Raw genomic sequence first — 24752 nt, forward strand, 5'->3', positions numbered from 1 at the left:
AAGTATTCCTTACACCAGTGAAATAAAAGTTCAAGATGAAAATAAACCAACACTGCTTAGAGAAAGAATCATAAAGACTCAAAACTGGAGGGCTCTCTTGTCCTATATCTGTCTAAACTCTGGATCCTGTCCACAACATCTCTGACAAACAGGAATTCAGGCCCTACTGAAAACAAAACTGTCAGGGATGGGGGTCTCCATATCACTAAAGCAGCCTGTTCCACTTTAGGACTGTGCTAATTGTTAGGAAGTATTTGCTTTTTCTGATCCCATATCTACCTCCCTATTAACTTTTACCTTCTAGTGTTAATTGTGGTTGGAGTTTGAAATCACAGGTTTGGAGTGGCAACAATAACAACAAAGCAAGTTCTGGCGTTTGGTACAAAGGATAGCAAAATGAGCCAATCCCTGATCTCAAGGACCACAAGGAAAGGTGACAACAATAAAATTATTGTTGGCAGAAGATTGGGTAGATTAGAAAGAGAATTCACTGTTTCCTGTTTCTAAAATCTGAATCTAAACATTGATACAGCGTTGTGAAGGGACACCCTGTATTTAGGAAGAGTTAATAATCTCCTAACATGTCTATCTTATGCTAAAGACATAATAGGATGAAGGTGTGGATAGACCTTAACTATATGCCTGGGAATAAATTAAATAAGAAAGGAAAAGAATCTTTAATTATCAGGGGAAAGATAAAGGCAAGGTTACTCTTTGGGTAGCACCCGCTTTGGGAATTAGAAAATATTCCTATGATCAGGAGGCATTATGCAATAAAGAATAAAGATTGTTTCTGTACTAAGTTCATTATATTCACTCTGACATAGTGAGTGTCAAAAGAACAGCAGGATAATGACATCTCAAAGAACTTGTCTGAAGATTTTAAAATAAATTGTCATGTGTACTGGAAAATACACAGGTGGGATACATCTTGGCTCTCTGCATAGCCAGGTAGGTGGCAGAGAGGGTGTTAGTTTTTTTTTTTAAATCTGATCTTTATTCAGTTGAATCATACTACTTCCTACTAATACAGAGCAGCTCTATTTTTTAATAGAAAATTAAGTCTCATTATGAAAGTCTAAAATAAGCAAGAGACAAAGCAAAACAACATATAACAAATATTTGTGCATTTTATTGTTACAATTAATGTTCTCTGGTGCTGTTCCTTTATAGCCAGTGGGAATGTTTGGTCCTTTTTATATTCCTGTAGTTCTTTTCCTCAGGAACCTGCTGACAGAATATTTTATCCATTATTTGTTACATGCAGACATTGTGCTTAGTACCTGGCAAACAACATTGTCTCTTCCCTTGGGGTCTGCAATCTAGACTGACATATATACAATCATAAAATATATCAGCTGAAAAAAATCACCAACTCCCCAAAGTGCAAAATACTGATATCTGGATTTAATTTTAGGTACTATCATAACTCATCAGTGGCAGGAACCAAATCCTGTGTAAACTAACAGTCATTTGTCAGTTCAGCTGCAGGTGATGGCCCTCTATAACTGAAACATGCAAGCCAAAGTCAAAAACCCCTGATTGCTGCCTCTGGCTAGTTAGAGGAAGGAAGCTCATAGACTATTTCAGGAGAAAAGGGTTAGATGAAGAAAGGCAGAATTATAATATGTGAATACAGCAAGTGATCTACTCCTGGACCAGACTAGCCCCTTCATCTATGGGAGCACCTCTGAAATCAATCCTGCTCTTATGTAAGAGATGTGGCATGAGTAATTTAGTGCATTTCACAAAATTTATTTTTGATTATTTGAAAAAAAACTATATCATATTACTCCCTTGAGAAAAAAATGGAGACAGTCAAAAGACATGACAAAGGGTGCTCTAAATCTGTAATCCACTAGGTCAGAGCACCTTGATTTTTTATGTGTCATAGACCCCTTTAGCAGTCTGGTGAAGACTATGAACCTTTTCTCACAGAAATGTTTTTAAATGAATAAAAAAATATAGCATCACAAAGGAAGACATTTAGGTTGAAAAAGTTATTGATTTTTTTTGTTTAAATCCACAGACCCCAACTTAAGAACCCTTGCACCAGTGGAGTTAAAGAACAGTCAGATATTAGGGATGGATCAGGGAAGGAGAAACACAACCTGTGTGATTAAGCATCCCTGCTTCTCAGTTCTCTTCCAGGCCAACTCCCCTGAACTAGCCACTCCTCTCCTCCTCAACTTGACCTCTTCGTAAACCAAATCAATTCTGTATCATCTTCCTTTCTTGAAATCTTAGCCCCCTTATCAAATCATCAATTATATCTAACCAAGATTCTGCCTTGGATCACTCCTACCATTTTTCATCTTCTCTCCTACATGTGTGTTGCTGAACAAAGGTGGAGAAGTTCACACAACCATTCTGAATAGGTTCACTACAAATTTATGTTATACAACCTCAACTGGGCCCTCACCATTACCTTGCAATCCTTCTGTACCTGTCTTATCTGCTTACTATCCCACTCTCTACAGCAACTCTCCCAAACCTTTTCAATACTCCTCAAACCTCCTATAGCTTCCCTCCCCCCTCCCAGACAAGAATCTTACCTCACTTTTTCAGAAAATAACAAACTGAGGCCATTTACTATTAACTCCCTCTTCTCTCCTCTTCCTCATATCTTATTCAGGTGCCTTTTGCCATTTTTTCCTCCTTCATTCCTACCCATATGATGAAGTGATCTGACTTTTCCCCCCACATCCCCAGAGAGAAAAGGCTTTTTATTTGCTGTTCATACTAAGGGAACAGACCAACTCAAGGAGATCAGGATGAAACCTTGTGAGGAGTGAAACCTCCCATCCACCCACCCCCCTTCCCATGATATATTTCTAGGCTAATTACATCCCAAGTTGGCAACAGGCTTAAAGGCTGTAATATGCTTGACAGGACTTGGAATAGGCTAAATTTTTGTCCACTTTCCAGTGGCGAGCAAAAGCTCAGTCATTATCCTCAGGGTCCTTTTATTTGGATAGAAATGATTGGTGTTAGTTAATAGTCAGGACATTACTCTGGATCTCATGAATCAGCTGGGGCTGGAGGTCACAACTTCTTCAAATCAGACAAAGGATAGAGGACAATGGCTTCAGAGTGAAGAAATCCACAGGACTCCATGTTGTAACAGAACCTATCTGGTTTGCAATTGAGGTCACAGTGAATCTGAGCTTCACCCTCTCAAATCTCAGTGTATTCACTCTTTGGTCATTCTTCAGGCTTTGCGTAGACTGCCTGATTTGGGGCATCATCTCAGTCATACTCAAAGGTCTCTCAGCTATAGGGTTATATTTGGCATGCTCCTTGACAAAGCCCTTCTTTGCAAAAGCTCATAGTTTCAACTCCTGACCTTTCCAGAGTTTGACAATGAAGAGGTCATCCTGTCCACATAGTCACTGGGGTCATTGTATTCTACTCTGGGATGTCATGTGGTGGAGGAAGCCTTTGTGAAGGAGGAGATCAGTAGAAACTGATGGAAATAACTTGGGGGAGTATTATAAATGAGATCCTGAGGTGTGATATAATGAATCTGGTCCTGGTTGAAATGGATATCATATATAAATTTTATTGAGAACTTAGGGCAAAATTCTTCATATGTACAGGCCCTGGAATACTGTAGCTTGTCTACAATATTATCATTTTTAGAAGAGATTATTCCACATCTGTGGGCAATGAATTCATCACGTAGCACTGAAGAGTTGACATCAATTTGGACCCAGTCTATGGTTATAATGGACACCTTGGCTTTGAACACTCCGTGAATGGAATTTGCCATTTCCAGGTTCATATTCTTGATGATGAAATTAACATTCTCATTTGTGAGCTCAGCGATCCACATCACGGACTGTTTAGCATAAGGCATCACCCCTGAAAATGGCCCCCATCGCCCATACTTGGGACTCAGCTCTGATGCTTTCCCCAACCAACTGCTGCTCTCACCAAGTATAACTCCTCTACTTATTCAAGTGATCCCATTCCATCCTGCCTCCCCCAATAGGTTGGTTCCTTTGTCATCCCCTCTCTTTTACTTATTTTCAATCTTTCTCCATTGGCTCACTTCCTAATGTCTACAAGCATGCTAGTATATCCCCCATCCTGAAAAAAATGCTTCAATTCTTCCATTTCCTCTCTCTCCTATCAGCTAGAAACCTGGAAAAGGCCATCTACAATAAGGTGCCTCCACTTTCTCTCCCCTCCCTTTCTTTTTATCCTTCTACAATCTGGCTTCTGACCTTATTATTCCTCTGAAATTGCTCTCTCCAAAGTCACTAATAATGTCTTAGCTGGCACATCCAATGACCTTTTTTCAATCCTCGTTCTCCTTTACTTCTTTGCAGCCTTTGATTCTGCTGATCACTCTCTCCTCCTTGATACTCTCTTCTCTCTATGTTTTTGGGATTCCGCTCTCTTGGTTCTCTCCTCCTAACATAACTGATTGTTCTTTCTCTGTCTCCTTTGCTAGATCCTCTTCCAGATCACTTCCTCTAACCATAATCACTCCCTCTTTCAGGGTTTTATCCTAGGCCCTCTTTTCTTTTCTATCTACCTCACTCGGTGATCTCATGAGCTGTCGTGGATTTAATTACCACTTCTATCTGATGATTCTCCAATCTACCTATCCTGTCCCAAACTCTCTGATGACCTCCAACAACATCTCCAACTGCCTTTCAGACATCTAGAATAGAATATCCAGAAGATGTCTTAAGCTCAATGTGATCAAAATGGAGCTTTTTTCCCCCCCAAACCATCCCCTCACCCCTTCCCTATCATTGTAGAGGGCAACAAGATCCTCTCAGTCCCTCTGGCTTGCAACCTATAAGTCATACTGGATTCTTCATTCTCTCTCATCTTCCCCTGCCCCCATCCCCGCCTCATATCCTCTTTGTTGCTAAGACCTTTTGATTTCACCTTTGCCAACATCTCTCTTACACATCTGCTTTCTCCTCTGATACAACCAGTATTCCAGTGCAGGCCATTATCTCCCCAAGTCTTTATAATAGTTTACTGGTGGGTCTGCCTGCCTTATGTCTCTTTCCATGTGAATCCATCCTCCATTCAGCCACTTAAAATGATTTATCTAAAGCACAGATCAGATGGTGTAAACCCTTCCCCCCGCTACTGAATAAACTCCAGTAGCTTCCTATTGCCTTCAGAAATAAATACAGAATTGCCTGTTTGGTTTCAAAGGCCTTCATAATTTAGTCTCCCCCTACTTTTCCAATCTTATTACACCTTACTGCCCTATACATACTCTTCAATCCAGTGATGCTGAACCCCTGGCAACTCCACAAAAAAGATACTCCATTTCTCAGCCTCTGGCATTTTCTTTGGCTGTCTCCCATGCCTAGAAAGCTCTTATTCCTCTGACTACAGACATTCTAAGCTTTCTTTAAGTCCTAGCAAAAATCCCTCATTCTACAAGAAGTTCTCTTAATTCCAGTGTCTTCTGGCTGTTAATTATTTTTTATTTATCTTGCATATAGCTTACTTTGTATTTATTTATTTGCATGTTGTCTCCCCTGTTAGATTATAAGCTCTTTGAGGGTAGGAACTATCTTTTGTTTCTTTTTTTTGTATGCCCAGTGCACATAGTAGGTGTGTCATAAGTGTCTATTGATTATGTTCATGATTTGCCTCTTTGTTGTCCTTCAACTTCTGTTCTCCAAAGATTATAGTATTATACAATTTGAAGCTAGTAAAATACTGATATTAAAAGGATATACCTTTGTTTTAGGGAGTAGCCTGGGATCATTAAATGAATTTTCAAGTTTCCCAGTGGCAACTCAGCCCAAATTCCTGTTCAAACCTGAGTCCAGCTCAGTCTATTTGAAATATCTTTCATAGATGTAATTATGAACAAGGCACATAGACTGTTTATCCAAAAGCAGTCTGGGTAATAGACATGCTTCATCTACTTTTCAAATTGTTTTATGGAGAGTTAGGACGACTCTTGAGGAATTATGGACCTCATTTAATGAAGGTTCAGAATATAGTTCAGCATTTTTGATGCAATCAGTGTAATATAATATGCAAACAAGAATCAGGACCTTACTCTATATGAGGAATCTCTCTCCATCTTAGACTTTATGCTGGGACTTGCTGGACTTCCCCTCCTCCAGGGCAGAGATAAGCACTTATGCCAAATATGTATCTCCCTGTTTCATGCCTTGCTTGCTGTTCAGAGGTCACTTAACCAAGTTATGTCTTGTTATGTCTTCCATGGATATCTTGTGTGATTTTGAGATTTGCAGGAAAGATGCCTTGTAAAAAGAAAGCATTCAAGGTAATATTTTGCTCTACAAAGCCATAGCTGTTTTACTTGGTAAACAGGAGATGCTTAATAAATGTCTATTGAACTGAATTAGCTAGGCTGATTCTCAGACTTTCACCCAAGATCATGATTTTTGGCAGAACTTAGTTCTACCTTTTTGGTGGAACTTTTCACAGCTTTGGAAGATTTATTCAAAGAGTTATGGAAAAATTATACAAGATAAGAAAGTTGGATGAGATCTAGTGGTGAGTACCCTCACCAGTGAGGTGATACATACATAGAAAAAATTCAAAACATTTAAGGTTAACTATGTGTTACTAGGCAATTCTGATATCAAACTTTTTACCTTGACTTTCTCATAATAAAATCATGCAACATGTTCTTAATGTTTATCAACTTTAAAAAATCATCCAAATCTTTCCTTCTAGATAACAGACAGTAAGAGGAACTATTCAGACAGTAACACTTAATAATCTATAATGATACTTCATTTAAGCCTATCTAATTCAATGGCAACCAAGCTAATATCCTCTTCACCACTAGCTTACTTGATTGTTAATGAAGACATTAGTACAGGATAGAAAATTCAACAAATAATTACGTAAAACCAGGATAAAAAGCTTACAGAATAAATAAAATAATCACACTATTTGCATTGCATTTCCTGGCTTTCATGTAGTTTTAGAAATAGTAGCAAAAATGTGATTGCTTGTAGAAAAAACAATGAAATCACAAGACATGGGTTTTAATGTCTTTTCAAGTAAATTGCTGGAGGTATTTTATAGAGCCTGGGAATGTGTCAGAGGAGACCCACTAGGGAGCACAGATCAGTTCTGGTTTATTAACTCCTCATAATTTCATGCACAATCTTTATATAATGTTAAAAACAAAAATGATACTGATAAAATGCAAAAAAAAAATAGAGCATTTGAAGAAATAAGCAAAATTTAAATGCTTTTAATCTTTTCTATTATTTTGTTATCCAAAGTTATCTTTAGTTGTTTCAAATTACAGCATGACAGTAAAGAGGACATCTCACAATGAGAAAAGTTTCCAGTATCTAACAATTTAGTTAAATCCATTAGACAGAAACATAGATTTGATTCCTTTCAGTGCATAGTAATGTATAATGCATTCTTCTCTTAAGATCATTGATTTTTTGAGCTGAAAGGGGCCTTAGACGTCATCTGCTCTGATACTTTCATTTTGTAGATGAAGAAACTTGGGTCAGAGAGATTGAATTGCTTAAGGTCACACAGATAGCCCATTCCAGAGCTGAAATTTAAACCTTGGTCTCAAATCCAGTGCCCTTTCTACCTTCTGTTCATATCTGAAGAAGATTTGCAAAAATCTGCTTTTCTTAAATGGGCATTAAATTTTAAACCAATGTCTAGTCATTCCTGCCTTTCCCTGACTGTGGCACAGTCCTTATAAAAACTTCAGTGTATGTAAGGTATGTGTTCGACCCACCATAATAATGTAAATAAACATATTCCATGAATTAAAATAATAATGTTACTGGTTTAGAAAAGCCTTTGGTGTACAAACTGAAGAAAACTATAACATAGATAGGTTTTTGGATTAAAATTTTTATTATGTAGAAATGAACAATGGATCTTTCAGAATATTCTTGACCCTGACTAATCACAGGATATAGCAGACAGAGCCCAGAAATAGGGTCAGAAGACTCGAATTCTAGTTCTGGTTTTGTAACTATATGCAGTCTGTCATCTGACAGGAAAGTCACTTGACCTCTTGAGTTTTGATGTGTTTATTCGTAAAATCCAGGCAAACTTTGAACAGCAAAGTTCACTAACTACTTATTGGGGCTGTGGTGAGGATCACATGAAATGAATTGTAAAAGAATTTTACAGCTGTAATGCATCACACATATCACATACCCAAATGAAAGTTATTATTATCACTATAGTAATTGTGCTTCTGATTAAAATAAACATCAATGTTTTAGCAGAGTATAGTGCTAATCATTTGGATCAATTGTAACTTTAATTAAAATAACTGATTTTGAAGGTTTTATTTATGTACGACCAAATAATATTTTGGGGCTGTCTATACTGTTTGCAGGTGGTGGGGTGGGGAGGGACTATGCTCTCTATATGATTATACATAGATATACAAATAAGGAATCATTCATACAAACAACAAGCTTCAAATTTATATTATTGGAATACCAGGGGATTGTACAACCATGCATTTAGCTCTGTTGCAATAAATGTCACAAATGGAAATAAAGTTAAATGGGTTAATTAGTCACTAGTGGCTATTTTAATTACTGTATTGGAAATCAGAGACAGATGTTAGAAGAATGCTCATTACAGGGTTTTCCGTAGTATAAAGTGTGAATTACCTGGGCAATACTTTCATCTCTAAAGCTTTCGTATAACTGATTACATCTTTTTTTTAACCTTCCATGAGTAAATAGCAAAACTAATTAGCTGCACACTATTAAGTTAATGCACATTTATCTACAACAATTCAATTCTGACTGTGAAATAATCTTTCTAGACTATAATTACACTCTAGCTTAATTAACATAATTTCCACAGCACATATTTTAATAAAGAAGCTGCCATTATGGTTAGGTTTTCATTGTAGAGAGTATTCTAGGAATTAGTACAAAGGGTACAAACATCTCCTCCATGGATATTCTTATAAACAAATAAAGATAAATAATATACAATCCTTCAATGACATACTTTATCTGAAGGGGAAATCTCCAGAAGATAAGGCTATACTATTTTTGACTAAGCAGAATGCCAAAATAGTGACCCATTCCCTATGTCTGATTAATCTTCTGTTCAGCAGAGACACAAGTAAGAGACAAATAACATCAGTGCTCACTAACATTATTTGAGGGAACAAGTAGTTTGACAATGATGTTTCTTGTTTCTAGGACTTGAGTTTTATTAGTTTCCAAAAGCCTGTTCTGGGAATGGTAAAACTAGTAGCAGCTGGTTTTGGAAGGTTGCCCAAAAGAGATAGTATTGTGAGAGGTAGACATCCCGCTACCATTGGGTATCATCAGTCATGAGTAAAGCTATAAAAATGAACTTCACAATAATATCTGATTAACTATTGATGACAGTTAAATAACCAGGTAAAGTTCGTATGCCTCACAAATTCCTTTGACCAAATGAAAGTTTCCCTGGTGATGTGAGGGAGTCCCAAATCACAAAATACTCCATTTCTTCAACTCTGAAAGGGTCAGTATTTCTCACATGACAATACCAATGTATCTCCTTTGTCCAGGGAAGTCAGGTAGTACAGTGCATGGAGCACTGGACCTGAAGTCAGGAAAACCTGAGTTCAAATCCAGTCCTGGAGTTTGGAACTCTCATCTTTATGAGTTCAAATTTGACTTCAGATACTGTGTGACCCTGGGCAAGTCACTTTATGCTGTTTGCCTCAGTTTCCTCACCTGTAACATGAGTTGGAGAAGGAAATGGCAAACCACTCCAGTATCTCTGCTAAGAAAATCCCAAATGGAGTCCCAAAGGGTAGGACATGACTGAACATATCCTTTATATATGCAAAGCCCCAAAATGTATCAGGGAAATAAACTAAATTATAAGCTTCTCTTCTTACATTATCAGAATGTCTTACATCCACAAAGTTTGAGATATATGGATACATTAACGTGTTTTTTTTTTCATCTGCTTTGTGTATTATACATTGTGGTGCAATGGTGGGAAGGGAGAGAGATAAAGTGGACATGGGTTCAGTTTCTAACTTTTCTACTTACTCCACAAGTGCCTTTGGGTGAGCTACTTAATTTCTAGGGACCTAATTTTCCTCAAATGCAAAATATGAAAGTTGGATGAGATACTCTCTTTTGACTCTAAATCTATTACCTTATCATCTGTATCTTTAATTGTTACTCAGTAAAAAATGTAAAAAGCATTCTTCTTTTTATGAAGAAAATATGTTTAAGGAGAGGAAAGGAGCCCTATTGGAAACAGCTTTGAACTAAAAACAAAGCCAAAACCATTGTTCAAAACAACAAATACAACAACAAAAAAATAAATAAAGGACCCAGCTGGATAAAAAACATCTGCCCCTGGATTCTGCTTGGTCTCATTTGAAAAACACAGTTTATGAAAGGCATTTTTAAGATCCTGATAAACGTCATTTTTCTAATAATAATCACAACAGTAATAGCCATTTGAAATATATTCCTAAGATCTGAAACACATATTTAATCTACCTTAAATGTTTACCTCTTTGTAATTAATCATATTGCTTTTAAAATATTGAAGATAAAAAAATATTGCATCTAGAACCCTTTGCCAATATTTCCATCTAAGAAAAAGCAATTTAAAAGGACATTCTAAACACACTTATGACGTCTTTCACTGCACTTAAAGTGAAATTAAATTATTGCTTTTTAAATAACATACAACAAAAGTCTTAGTAACAAAATCACATTTACATTTACATAGCTGAGAACTTTTTTGTCCCATTATTTTTGAATGGGATTGAATGAAACAGATACCTGTAAAATATTTGGTAAGCATTTTTGTGGTTTAAAAAATCATATAAAGATTTTTATGCCAGTAGATGATTGCACAGCAACCTCTTTAGAGATACTCATAGTGCCCTATTTATGGCATAAACAAACATGTACAACTACAGATATGTTCAAAGGGAAAATTAAGAGCAATACATTTCTGGAAAGGTCCTTGAGAAAGCTCTTGGGGTTGCTTGACATGAGATGAATCCATAACACTTCATTTGTTTAGTGTTTGAATATGTGTCTTGTGTTATTTAAAGTACAATAAATAAAATTCAAATTCAGAAATTTCTTCCATCAAATTAATAAAACACTGTTTGTTGTATTTCTTTTAAGCCCTAGGAAAATTTTTACATGACTTTTATTGCAAGATTTTTTTTGTCCATGCATCTGGAGTAATTTTCATTTAAATCCTATTTAATTTTTGATAAAATGAAAATATTAAAAAATATAAAAAGCATCTACTTGGTCTATAGCTGAAAAAAGACAATAGCTATAGTCTTTCTAGATTGGCCTAAAATGTTTAAATTAAGCTGCTATTAGTTAACTTGGGTTGCATCGTCATTCAACTACATTTGTATAGTGTCTTGGGCTTCAGGTTCCAGTAAACAACAAAACATATATAGTTCATTATAGAATAATAAATGATAAATCAAATGGATTTTTAAATCTTTAATAATTTTATAAAACCACTGCTCTACCATGAAAGTAATTACTAAATATGAAAACCAATTTTATGATATAAGCTTGGCATAAATGTAAATACTTACAAAAAAGGTGACTTGTTTTGAAAATGTTGACAGAGCTGCCCTCTAGACTTGCACATTGGTACCCTGTAGAATGATTTTTAGATGAGTAAGCCCTCCCCCTCTGAACACTTAGCATAGTAAATAGTATTTGCATTTATATAATAAATCAGAAAGCCAGAATTTGTCTTTAAAACATACATATAAATTTACTCTACAGGTGAGTAAAAGGCATAAATTTTTATTGGTTAGATGTTTTCAAACACCGGGCTTGACATTGTATCAACAGGCAATTGGCCTTATTATTATTGTTCATACCAAATTGTCCTAAGAATACCAGGGTATGCTTTTAACATATTTGTTTAAAATATTTCTATTTGGTCAATTCAGCTTTAGATAGGCACAAGCAAAATTTTATGTTAAACTTAAGTGATGATTCTGAACCTTCCAGTTGCAGTCCTGAGCTCATTGTAGTGAGTTCACCACAATTTAGATCCCTTTGGAAAAAATATTTCCCATTGTTTTATTTTTGCCCAGAGATGAGTGCAACAGGCTTTCTGCATCAAAATTTGTTCAATACCTCATAATCATCAAGTGAGTAAATAAACGAAATGTTAACTTTATAAGAAGTGAATGGGAAATTGTTAAGGGGCCTTCACTCCCCTCCTAGCTCTGCTACCAGTCTCAGAACTTTGTTACTATGCTTCCACTGCATTCTTACTTTGGAGCACTGAGAGTCAGTGTTTGAATCCAGAGAACATTAAAATATATATGTTTTTTTCCTCCAGAAATTTATTTCCCTCTGATTTCTAATTGTTAAGCCAACTTCTCTCCACATCCAGATTATTTTCTGTCATTAAGTTTGGCAACTTTCAAAGCTACTCCTTTAGGCCTCTAGACAGGTTGTTTAGGTGGCTCAGAGTGAGTATAAACAGCAATCGTTTCTGTTTTGGCCAGAAATCCTAAGGGTCTTTCCCTCCCAAATTGATTTTGTTTAAAATAGGTAAAAGAGGCCATTTCTTACCTAGCCTTAATTACTGAATGGGCGCTGACCCAGTCAAACTGAGATCTGGGAAAGACGTTAGCCTAGTGGGAGACCAAGCTCATCTCCAGTTATCCTAATCTACATCTGGCCACTGGACCCAGATGGTTCCAAAGGAGAAAGTGAGGCTGGTGACTTTTCACAGTCCTCATTCACTTAAATTCAATTCACTTGCAAGTCATGGCATCACCTTCCTGATGTCATGGTCCTCTTTGAGAATGAAGAACAGACAACAACTGTGGATTGCATCACCTGGGGTCTTCTCACCTTGGAATAGCTCTCCCTCTCCAGCACCTTCTCCCACTGGTAGGTTCCTCCCAGGGCTTCCATTTTGGGGAGGGGCCAATCCTTCCTTCCCTCCTTGATCTGCCTCTTTGGATTTGCTACCATGCTTCCATGTAGGTTAACTTCCTCTCCTTTCCCCAACTATTTTTAGCTCCCTTTCATGTGTTGTCTTCCCTCATTAGAATGTAAGATCTTTGAGGCATGCCTGGTATACATGAAGTGCTTAATAAATGCTTGCCTGCCTGGATGAATTTCCCTAGGTATCATTATTATGATTGTTTTAAGCCCACTGCCTTTTTATTAGAGACCACAGAGGATTTATTTCCATTTCTTGGTGTCTTCTAGCAAAATGAAATAAATGATTAATAATTTGCTTCCAAGAAGCTGCAAATGCTTATGCTTGAAATTAAACAGGACCTCTTGCTTGGACACTGGCATAGTTCTTGCTTGCTGGGAGGCTGAAGTGTAGTGGACAAAGCATTTTCCTCAAGGATTTTGTTTTAAGTTTATAGTTTCCTTCTTGTGTATGTTTTCCTACTAGCTTGAATTAAGATGCAAAACAATAGGTCCAACTAATAGTAAGATCTGAAGATCTGAAGGTCTAGGTCTGAAGAAGGCATGGAGTGGAAATGATACTTTGTGTCCCTACCAATTAAAAAAGGAAAGGGTAATGTTGGGAACTGAGGATAACAGATCCAAAGCAAAACACTACATGTTATAAAAATGCTACCACTGAGTCATCATTTTCAACCTCTTATCTGTCCTGTTAATCATTTATAGACATTGGTGCCTAAGGATGGCCTAAGCTGTTAGCATAGGATAGCTCAAAGGTCTGGGGGCAACATGCCCTATGCAGTAGATAACAGTAGCACATATGTTTGGGAAATTCTCTAGGCAGCCAGTTTCTTGTTCTCTAAATTAATTTCAAGACTCAGTCTTCCATTCCATATTCTTGAGTAAATATTATCAGGGTACATGAGTTGCAATAGGGGCATTATTTTTTACTACCTTGGAATCTGCAGGCACATTCAACACAGTATAAATAATGGTAAAGAAACATGAGAAACATTCCCATTCTGACACCAGGTAACTTGTTTCCTAACCCACTAAAGACAAAATAAGATAAAGAAATGAGAGTCCGTACTGACCTATGGAATCCTTTCCATCAAGACAACATTAATTTTTATGGGAAAATATGTCATTCTCCATTATACATTCTAAATTACCTTTTGAAGATCATATCTTAAAAGATTAGTTTTAACAGTGTGATTATTGAACCTTTTTTCCTAATAAAATTGTCTTAATTTTTAAATTTACTATAACCTCACAAAAAAAGGCAGTTTTAAAATTTTATATGAATAAGAACTGAATCAGTTTTGACTGTGTGCTCATTGTACTAGCAAACCTTCTGGCATTCATCTGGCCTATGGCCAATCATTTCTTAATTTTGACAGTTTTATAGTTACCTATTACTGTAGATGCATCTGTTATAACATAAATTTTCTATTTGATACTCATTATGCTCTTTGTCAAAGTTCTACATCATCCCCCAATCCCTTTTTTTTTAAAGAAAGTGTACTGTTGTTTAATATCTCAGATTGTCACTTTAGTAGGCAATCAATAAATGTCAAGTTGATTGAATGATATTAAGTTCACTATGTATGGCATTATTTAAAAGTAAACATTTAATTGAATGTTTGATCACTAGATACGGGAGCTGCTAGATTAGGAGTCAGAGGCCTTGTACTAGAATTCCATCTCTAATACTCTTTAGTCTTAGACAAGCCAACCTCTTTGGGATTCAGTTTCCTCACCCACAAAAATTAATGTCTGGTCTAGATGACCCTAAATTCCCTACCAGTTCTAATTCTGTGATTCTAATAAAGGTGACTTCATCACAGGAATTGCTTTAGTGTGGGTGGCTATGTCAATCCAATTCATGAAATTCTTCCCAATCACAGCCAGTTGGGTCATATCAGATTTAATGAAATATACTCAAGTTTATGATTTTCAATTTTTATCACAGACCAAAAATGGATTGTAATTGAATACTCTGTAAAAGTATATTTAGGAAAACTATTCAGTTTTATACTCTTTCAGAGTAAACATTTGAATTATGCTTTCAAATAAATAAAACTGATAGCCTGTCATGAAAAGTCACATAGGGAGGAAGGAAGCATTTATTAATCACCTATGTACTATGCACTATGCTAAGCATTTACTTCTAAATATTCTCTAATGACTTTTACAACAAACTTGGGAGGTAGGTGATATTATTCTCCTTTTATAGATGATGAAACTGAGGTAGACTGACTAAGTAACTTGCCCAGGGGTCACACAGTTAGTAAGCATCAGTGGTCCCATTTGAACATAGGTCTTCCTAACTCTAGGCTGAGGATTCTTTCTACTGTGACACCTAGCTGTCTTTAAATATAATATATTCCAGGTTATGAGTGTGATATAATTTTGACACATTAACCCACTGATCCCCAGGGCCAGAACTAATGGATGTGGCTAATTAGGTCTGTGTTCCTTTCTTTCACCCAAGTATTTCTTGAAGCTGTTTACTATGTACTAACCTTCCCTAATAGATGAATAATCTTCTGTTGTCAACCTTACATGCTATTGACAAGAGAAAAATGTTTTCTATGCTTATTTTCTTTAAAGATCTATAAGTTTAAAGGAAAATCAGGCTTTTAATTAAATCTTTCCGCTTTCTTCATTCATGTCAGAATTATCATAGAGAACTATGTAATCCTGGAGTGGGAAAAATCTTTTAAATAAGCTTATTTGTAAAACAAGTCAACTGTGTATTTCAGCTGCCATAGCTACTGAATGTTGAATAAATGCCATTTCTGTGCTCTGACAGTATTGATAAACTGTACTATTAAATAAGCATGTGCATATTACATTTTAAAAATTCTAATTTGTTTCAGTTTGACATGACATAGTACATTTCATTTCCCTCTCTGTAAAAAGGATATTTTCAACAGAAAAAAAGGTTTTAAGTTAATCTGAATCCTGACACACAGTGAGTTTCCCTGAGAGGTTTTGGTTCCTTTAAATATTAAGATATTAAAAAGTATCTAGGATGGAAATAAAACTTGAGTGTTTATACTGACTCACTGGTGTATTTTTGGTGTTCTTTTATTAACATGAATTTATTTACTTTGCCTCCTTCTACCTCATATATTGTGTATTAGCCTTATAGTCAGATGTAAAATGTTTGTAAAAGTTTATTTTATTGGTTTTTGTTTTTACTGTCTCCACTAAATATTTACTATCCATTTCCAGGTCTACTGTGTTACAACAAAGAACCATCTTTATAAGAATTTTAAAAGTTGTGTGGATAATATTTTCCGTTTTTGTCATCCTCTTACCTGTTTTATATCTGCTTTCCTTAAGTAAAAGCTGTATCAACTTATGAAGTTACCTTAATATAATGTTCTTCTTAACTACTTTGTTATATGCCTATAAAATTGATGGCATGATCCATGCTTGCTTAGTTCATTGAATTCAACATAATCACCTCATAAAATGAACCCTAGTGCCTACATGTATAGTGATATGTTTAAGGTACACATTCATAAAATTATCACAGGCTAAGTTATATGCAACCTGTTACGGGGTTATTTAAAATAATACATTTTTTAAAAATTCCCTTTTGGGAGAAAAAAAGGATTAAACAAACAAAAACAAGTAAATAAAATATTTCTTTGTGTGCTAGTAGGTGGAAATGGCTCATGAATTTTTATCCCTCAGTCAGAACTAATTAAAAAGAAAATAATAATCTTGTTTTAGCCTTTAAAGTAATTGTAGAAAAGTCCTATGTGTTAATATATGTATATACTTACATATATATATTTATGAAAGGATTATATATAATACTATTTTACCCTTGCCAAAAAAAGTTACCTTTCTTTCTGACTCTAATTCTGTATGGTGGAAAGCACTTTCACTGAAATAAATAAAATGAAAAGGGCAGATTTTTATGAACAGAAGATGAGGAAGATCTCATATGATTTGTTATATACAATTACTGAAGGTGTAAATTAGCTGTTAATTAGGCAACACATTCAAAGAGTCCATTGAATTCAGTAGAATCTAACTCAAATAGAAATAGGGACCACTGATCCATATATAAAAATATATATATGGATCTCTGCAGGGCACATATTGACTGAGTCTTAAATTGTGGTGCTATCTATTTTTTCTGCATTTTTATTTATTTTGTTAAATATTTCCAAAATACATTTTAATTTGCTTCCCAGACACATTCAGCAGTGTTGAGGTTTGCAGGGGGCCTGAGTGATACATTTGAAACCTCTGATCTAATTTCATCAAGATGATTTTAGGCTGAACTGCTACTCCTCTGATTTCTTCACTTGTTCTTAGAATCATTTGAAATTGAAAGCTTGCAAGGATCATCCAGTTAAATCTCCTCAATTTAAATAAGGTGATATTTAAATGGTGGAAGGGAGAGAGAACATTTTTTTTTCAATGCTTACTTTATGACAGGTACTGTCTAAACCCTGAGGATAAAGGTTAGCAAAATAGTTCCTTCCCTCAAGAACTTGATGTTCTGTTGGGAGAAATAGCAGGTACAGGTGTGCTAGAAAGGAATGGGCAAGAGGATAACCACTTGGGACATTATGAGGGGACTGGAAGAGGCAAGGAGGCTTGGACTCAGCAAGATAAGATGAAAGCTGATCTGACAGAGCCAGAGCATCCAGGGATGGTGAAGGAAGTGACTACCAGGCCACACACAGCTAGTGAAAGACTTAGCCAGAACTAGCCGCCCCTGCTTAATTCATTCTTGACAGGTGATCTGTGGATCAAAGAAGATTTAGAAACTTAATTTAGATTTACAATTTTAGAATTAATGAATCTTAATCTATTGTCCCAGATTTCTCAATTTTCCTCTTCTACCCAAATTTTTTTTTTTGTATCTTCAGATTTTTTTTTTTTTAGTTCAGTGTAGCATCTATTTTTATACACCTTTATGGCCACCATTTTATAGCACTTTAAGGTTTGCAAGGCACATTACAAATCTTATCTCAATTTATCCTCACAACAACCCTGGGAGGCAGGAGTTATCGCCATTTTACAGAAGAAGAAACTGAGGAGAGAGGTGAAGTTATTTGTCCAGGGTCAATCATTAAGCGCCAGAGGCCTGACTTGAATGAACTCTGATTTTACTGACTTCAGGGCTGATGCTTTAAGCCCTGCACTAGCCCACCAGAAGATGAAGATTAAGAAGACTTTAGTTGGAAGTCCTTTCTTGCCACTCACTACCTGCAGGACCATAGGAAACATCTCACTTGGTAGTAGAGGGAATGGTACTGGATTTGGAATCAGAGGAAACTCTGTGAGAAGTAATCCTCCTTCTCTTCCGTGTCTTTCTTACTTTCCTCCTTTTCTTCTTTCTCCTCTTTCTCCTTCATTATTTTCACAGTTCTGCTCTCTCATCAATGTAGGTAACTCCCTACCATGGTGCAAAAGACAACATGTCTATACTGTCTCATCCTGTGATACTTGTTTCACGTTATCCCATAAATTAGCCACAAGAGACTGATGGCTTTACCCTGCTTTTCCCAGGCAGAAACAAGGAAGTCCTCTTTCCCTTTTGTGACCTTACAGAGCACTTTATTTGTATTTCCCTTTATGTCATATATTCAAGGCCCTGTGATCAGGAATGAAAAAGGTGAATCAGAGCTGTCTGAGGAGCACATGTATCTTGTTCTGACAGAGTCACTCTATGGCATTATATGATGGCAATTTTACAAATGACTGTTTTATTCTCAGACACACAGCAGGAAAATATATAGCAGCCTATGGACTAAAAAGTATCTGAAGATACTGCAATTATATTAGGAAATTTGTAATGGAAGCACCCAGTCAATTGTCATAGGGAGAGTAAAAAACAAACCCATACAGGTTTTTTGTGGCTGCCCTGCTCTTTTGCTTAGACAGAAAGTCCACTGGCAAATAAAAGCAACACAGTGGGCCAGAATTCACTGTCTTATCCAAACATACCAGGTCCTTGTTTCTGAGACTGGAGGCAATAGAAACCAGGAATGGAAAAGTTCAAATGATCAGATTAATCAATTTCTTTCTGTACCCACAAAATCTGCTGCCACTAATAACTGGTTCACTGTTCAGTGTTGATGATCCTGGATTCTTTAAGATACAAGCTCTGACTTCTCCTACCTAGCTTGAAATGCTTTTGAGTATAATCTTTATGCTAGAGTAGATATCTATCTTTTGAGGATCAGCACAGATAAGTTCAGAATCCTACATCATGAAGCTGCACATAGGGGTGGTGAATTTTTTAGACCCAGTGGCTCACATTGACCACTTACTAAGTTGTGGTATATCATTACCACCAAAACCACTGATCCTTGAGGAAAAATTATGAAAGTACTAGATAGAAACAATGGAGCATAATTCTGTCCTCCTGAAGCATGATCTAAATCTAGGGGGACTGCCATTTCCTGAAGGAAAAAAAACACTAAAACTTTGATCCTAGAATTCTTTAGATGAGACCTAGAGTTTTCTTCCTCTCATTCACCTCACCCCCATCTTCATGAAATTTGGGGAATTAAAAAAATCATTATTGCCTCAGAATGGACCAAAAATCATAAGATATTGGTGCTAAAATGGGCAAAGAAGAACAAAACTAAGGAAAACTAAATTTTTAGCAAGGAACATGTCATTTGTTAACTAAGATGGCATATGTGTTCCCAACACACAGTGGAAAGGAAGTTGGGTTTGAATCTTTGCTTTGACCTTTACTGCTTTTATGATATTAAGTCACAAAGATCCATGACATTGTGGTGAATAGAGAGCTGATCTTAGAAGTAGGAAGACCTGAATTCAAATCATCTGTCTGATATAGTCTGGCTATGTGACCCTGGGCAAATCACTTAACCTCTTAGATTATAGAGCAGAGATGTCAAATACTCCTGAATCAGATTATAATTGGGAAATAGTTAATGAAATAAATAAAAATACAATAAGACATAGGTAATATAAATATGTGGTTTTCTAAATCAATATGTGACTTGCAAACATCCTTATTTCTGTTTGAGTTTTATACCACTGCTCTATACAACTAAGACTTAAGTTTCAGAGAAAGCACTAACCTGAATTGGGGTAGAGGGAATTGACTCCTCAGGGAGTTCCCTATCCCAGTGAAATCACAAGACTAGTGCCTGTCCCTACAATTTTGGATATGTTACACACTTCTGGAGCTTCAGTTTTCTTATCTATAAAATAAAGGGGTTAGATTTAGCAATCTCAAAGGTCCCTTTCATCTCTAAATCTCTGGTCCCATGTGAAATGCCCTGAGAGACTCAGAGCTAATGAAAATTCCTGCTGCAAAAAGAAAGTATCTTACATAGTGAGATTCCCTTTGTAGTTTTTTGATGTGTTTTTATTCTTATTCCTCTTGACGCTTCCGGGGCAATGGTGTGGTTGTAAAATCCTCCAGGGGCTATAACTAAGAACCCTCTATGGAGTATGATGAAATAGAACATTAAAGGTTCTAGTGACGAGGGGACATGGATTAGTATATATGATGCTAAGGATTATGTATTTCTTGGCAGACAACGTTTGTGGGGCAGAAGCAGGAAACCGGAAGGAAATGGTCAATTTTCACCCAAAGCAGAGAAGGCTTAAGGGCCACAGTTCAGATATCATCGAGTATTCGAAGAATTGCCATCCAGAAGCAGGATCATATTTGTTTGATTTGTTTCAGTGAGGCAAAACCAGAATTGATGGGTAGAAGTTACCAGGAGGCACACTGAGGTTAGTTGTCAGTAAAATCTTACTAACAATTACAGCTGTCTGAAAGTGGAATGCGCTGTTCCAGGAACTAGTAGTCACCCTCATTGGAAGTCTTCAGCAGAGGCTTGTTCTGGTAAGGACTCCTTTCATGTATGGCTTGTGCTGGATGAACCCCTAAATCCCCTTTAATTCTTTAATTCTGTGATTGTGGATTCAGAGGAAGAAACTAGGGGGTGGCAAAGTGGCAGCATCAGTATTCAAAGGATAAGGTAGGTAAACAGAGTCAATGGTCTGGCAAGAATGAAGAAAACCAGATACACAAACAGGCTTGAGGTCATTCAAAAGGAATATAAATTATCAGTTTGATTTCTTTGGCAGAGAGGCAGTGATAAGTCTCTTTGGAGATGTAGTTTTACAGTTAGTTCATTCCCCTAGAGTAGCATGAGTTCAGATGTAGACAGCAATCTGATGACGCTATTGTGGGTTGGGTTTTTTTTTTTTTGGTTCCGCTTTAGGGGATCTCTCCTATACTCAACTTCACAGAGAAATTTTATTGAACATGCCCTTTACACTTATCATGTCCAGTTTTATATCATAGCTATTTGTGTGAATGACATTTCTGCAATTACAGGTCAATCTCCCCGAGGGAAAGGGCTATTCTTTATTTCATCTTTGCAACACTGGCATTTAATATGAAGCCTTACATACAGCAGGTGATTAATAATTTTTTGAATTGAATTAAATAGAGTTGGCAGCATCAGGGAGCCAAAATGCCGTCTCATCTAAAGGAAAGGGAAAGAAGAGACCACCTTACTTTAATTCTTCTTTCCTTCCTCCTTCCTGTTTCTTAATCTTTTTGGGGGGTCTTTTTCATTTCACTTCCCCTTCTCATCTTATTATTCTTCCTCTTCTTCTTCCCTAAGAGTTGAAAAACCCTAACTCCAAATATCTAGAATGAATTCTTATGCCTCTAACATTTTAGCTACTAATGGTAACAAAGTTCTGACAAAGTTTGGCATTGGAATGCACCATATTTACTAATATATTTTTCTATAATTTGTGGACTTATGGTCTCAGGACATGGGAGTTGTTATTTGCAGTTAAAATGACATCTCACCTTGGATCTTCTTCACAACTGCCATTTGGGAATCATCATGTCTAATTTATAAATGAGATGCTTCTGTTAGGGAGCTGTGTGAAGGAAAGGTGCTACAGAAACTGTAAGAAACTCATATGTGCTACAAATTAGATGTATAGATGATGTAGTCAGCAGGTATTGACCAACATGAACAATAGAAAAACAGGGAGCAAAAATAAGCCTGCTACTGTTCTGTCAACTTACAATACCTGTGTGCCTGAAATGTTTTCCCAGGACACAATACTTCAATGTACCATCATTTAAAAAATAAGTTCAGAAATTATTGCTTGTGTGGATCATTGAACAAAGGTATTTTTATATATCCTTTCCCATATCAATTTATAACTGTAAAACAACATTCAGCGATTGGATTGAGATTGGTGATTTTACCCCTATGGGGAATTTGTATATGAGGAAACTCCCTCCACCAATGCAAGCTGACATCTTCTCTGCAACTTATGTTTGTAGAGACTTAGTGACTTGCCCAGGGTCACAGTCACATTGTGTCAATGGCAGAACTTGAACCCAGGTTTTCCTGGTTCTGAGGCCAGTTCTTTGTCCCTCATACTATATGACCTTTCAAAATTTGATAAAATTTGGTAAATTTTTGGTTTGTAGTTTGTATAAGTAGATAAATGAACTAGAAACAAATTTAATACTTAAAACTTACATGGTGGTGTTATGTTTCATTGCTTTATACATATTCATGAATCACTGTAATATCCTTTATGATAGGCAATTAATATCTCTCACATGCAAGTTGAGCAATTGGGGCAAGCATTTCAAATGACATGAAACATGAGAAATCAGTATTAAAACTAATTATATACATATATGTATATGTTTCCCTTCTTAGACATAGCTTTTTTTCTTTTTAAAAAATAATTTTATAATCCAGTCAAATGTCATTCTGGTTGTTCTTCATTCTTTCTCAAGCCACAGAGAGTCAGATTGCTCAAAGTGAAGGTGATATGGAAGTTTATTATAATCTGGACTTCATTTAAACCTTAACAATGAATTCATTTGATATATCCTAAAAAGCATGCAACTTACTAACTTTTATTTGGTCTGCCACTTCCAGATTTGGGGGCTCTAAGTATTTTGTAAAGTTTTTATAATCCATTCTTTCTTTAAACATCTCTGAGAGTTTTGTAAGGATGAAACATTTTTCCTGGGTTGGTCATGAAAGCTGTGTCCACTCAGTCCATGTGATGTGCTATTGGCAGCCTGTGCTAATACAAGGTGTGGTTAAGCCAAACTACCTCTTCAACCTCCTCTTCAATGGAAGCATAGAGGATAAAGAGGAGGAAAATCAATATCTGCTGTGTGGAAAATGACAAGATCAGTTACATCCAGAGTCATGTTTAAATACATCAGTAGCAGCAGTGAGAAAAGAGTATTAGTTCTGAAGTCAGAAAATCTGATTTCAAAACCTGGCTTTGCTTTTACTATTCGGGTAACCCTGAACAAGTCACTTCCTTCTCTGGGCTTCAACTTGCTCATCTGTGAAACAGTGGGATTGAATTAAAATACACAATTGTTAACTTTTAAGTGATTTCTAGAAAAGGATATAAGAAACTGTAAACAAAAAACAAGCAACACAATAGTTTTTGTTTCCTTTTCATGAGATCAACAAGAATAGAAATAAGAATAAATTTGATTCTTCTGCCTGCATAGGTTAGAAGGAATTTTTTAAGATTTAGTCACTTTTTTAGGCACATTAAACCCGAAACATTTAATTGCGAAAGTGAAATCTGCTCTATTGGCCAATTACATAATTCTGACTTAAGCTATTTATGCTAAATTCAGAGCATAAGGAAAGTACAAGTAACTTAGTCTGTCTTAGGGACATTTGTCTCAAATACAACCTGACAGTAATTCAGATTCTGACTTGACCTTTTCACAATGGGCCACATCTTTGATATGTGAGCAACCAGCTAACCAAAACTTTCCATACACAAATGTCAGTGTTGACATTCCAAAGGGATATTTTCATTTCAATATATTGATACCAGTGTCCAAGTTACTAGAAAGACTAGACTGGTAAAGATTATTATATGGAATTTTATTCCACAGGTGACTTGTCAGTGACAAATCAGGGGTATACTTCTGCAATGTTGGAAGATTTTCAGTTTTAACAGTAAAATATTAATAGTTTAACATGGAGGAGCAGTTTACTCCTTACTTCACACTTCTTGGGAACTTAGGGGAGGTAATAGTAGAAAGTGTGATGGAGTGGGGATCTACTACTGTGTAGCAGATCAATTAAAATATTGGTAACTGGTTCAATCACTTCCTGGCAAATAGAGGAAAAAGAAATGGAAGCAATCTCAGATTTGATATTCTTGGGCTCAAAGATCACTGTGGATAGTGACTGCACCCTTGAAGTTAAAAGATGCTTGCTCCTTGGATGGAAAGCTATGGTAAATCTGGACAATGTACTAAAAAGCAGAGATATTACTCTGCTGACAAAAGGCCCTTCTAGTCAAAGCTATGGTTTTCCCAGTAGCAATGTATAGTCCAAACAATGAGAGTTGGACTATAATGAAAGCTGATCACCAGAGAAAGAGCACTTTCAAATTGGGGTACTGGATAAGACTTTTGAGAGTGTCTGCTGCCCCTTGGAAAGCAAGAAGAGGAAATTAATACATACTTAAAGAAATGGCAGAAAAGGAGGTAGATAGATGTCATGGAAGCAATGAGTGTGAACTTGGACAAACTTCAGGACATAGTGGAAGAGAGAAGGGTCTGGTGTACTATGGTCCACGGGGTCATGAAGAGTCATATACTCCTGAACAGCAACATTGTTGTTGTTTGTCCTTCATTCTTGAAGAGGATCAATGACATCAGGAAGGTGATGTCATGATTTGCAAGCGAATCTGATTTAAGTGAGTCTGGGATGTACAAAATCACCAGCCTCACTCTTTCCTCTGGAGCCATTTGAATCTAGTGGC

General features: G+C 36.2%; 1 protein-coding gene and 1 pseudogene across 6 annotated transcripts in view; both read right to left on the reverse strand.

The window, feature by feature from the left end:
* The window catches only part of CTNND2 (catenin delta 2), a 1206354-nt gene that overhangs the window by 360232 nt on the left and 821370 nt on the right, over nucleotides 1-24752 (reverse strand). The gene's annotated exons all lie outside the window — the stretch shown is intronic.
* LOC138154125 (DNA-directed RNA polymerase II subunit RPB3 pseudogene) lies at nucleotides 2991-3859 on the reverse strand (annotated as a pseudogene).

Source organism: Petaurus breviceps, unplaced genomic scaffold (assembly GCF_028583685.1).
Source record: "Petaurus breviceps papuanus isolate PSGF00001 unplaced genomic scaffold, PetGlider_PUasm1.0 151, whole genome shotgun sequence".
In the NCBI taxonomy this organism is placed as follows: Eukaryota; Metazoa; Chordata; class Mammalia; order Diprotodontia; family Petauridae; genus Petaurus; species Petaurus breviceps.